The sequence below is a fragment of the Pyxicephalus adspersus genome, chromosome 12 (genome assembly GCF_032062135.1).
Source record: "Pyxicephalus adspersus chromosome 12, UCB_Pads_2.0, whole genome shotgun sequence".
Lineage (NCBI taxonomy): Eukaryota > Metazoa > Chordata > Amphibia > Anura > Pyxicephalidae > Pyxicephalus > Pyxicephalus adspersus.
In genome coordinates this window covers 616,617-617,538 of record NC_092869.1, presented here as the reverse complement: position 1 = coordinate 617,538, position 922 = coordinate 616,617, and the positions used below count along the sequence as shown (strand labels likewise).

At 57.7% G+C, this 922-nt stretch overlaps 1 protein-coding gene across 1 annotated transcript in view; it reads right to left on the bottom strand.

Moving 5' to 3' along the window:
- The window catches only part of LOC140342238 (phosphatidylinositol 4-phosphate 5-kinase type-1 alpha-like), a gene marked incomplete at both ends in the record, with an annotated part of 5,963 nt that overhangs the window by 3,691 nt on the left and 1,350 nt on the right, over positions 1 to 922 (bottom strand).

Here is a 922-nt window from a genome sequence, read left to right as displayed (position 1 = left end):
TCACCTGTGTCACATGACAAGGGCTTTATGTATACAGGTTTGTCCCGTCATGTGGCTGGGCTGTACTTACACATGGGGGAGGGGGGGTTTAGAGGCGGTGCCCTCTGGGGTTGTATTGGGGCAATGTGTCAATAATGGGGGTGGGACAGAGGTGGCCCCGCCCACACAGGTATCTCCGGTCACATGACACAGGCTGTACGTACACATGATGGGGGTGGGGTAAAGGTGGCCCCGCCCACACAGGTTATGTCCGGTCACATGACGCAGGCTGTATGAACACATGATGGGGGTGGGGTAAAGATGGCCCTGCCCACACAGGTATGTCCAATCACAAGGCACAGGCTGTATGTACACATGATGGGGGTGGGGTAAATGTGGCCCCGCCCACACAGGTATGTCTAATCACATGACACAGGCTGTATGAACACATGATGGAGGTGGGGTAAAGGTGGCCCCACCCACACAGGTATGTCCGGTCACATGACACAGGCTGTATGTACACATGATGGGGGTGGGGTAGAGGTGGCCCCGCCCACACAGGTATGTCCGGTCACATGGCTCGGTGTGATGTCAGCACCCAAACAATGGCAGGAATGTGGATGATCGGCATAGCAGCCGCCTGTTTGTGTCTCCTGGCAACATCGGCAGCAACTCCAGATAAAGAGGAACCCCGAACCACAGACCTGAGATAGGGGCCCCGGGGACCCTTCTACTGTCTCCCCAGATCCCCCCCAACTAGTGAGGAACCACAAATCCCAGCACAGCCTGCCAGGTGACATCACTGCTTGGTGCTGCGTGTAGCCCCCTAGTGTCAGGTGGGGTGTAATGCTGGGACTTGTAGTCCTCCCGACAGGGGGAGGGGCTGGGACTTGTAGTCCTCCCGACAGGGGGAGGGGCTGGGACTTGTAGTCCTCCCGACAGG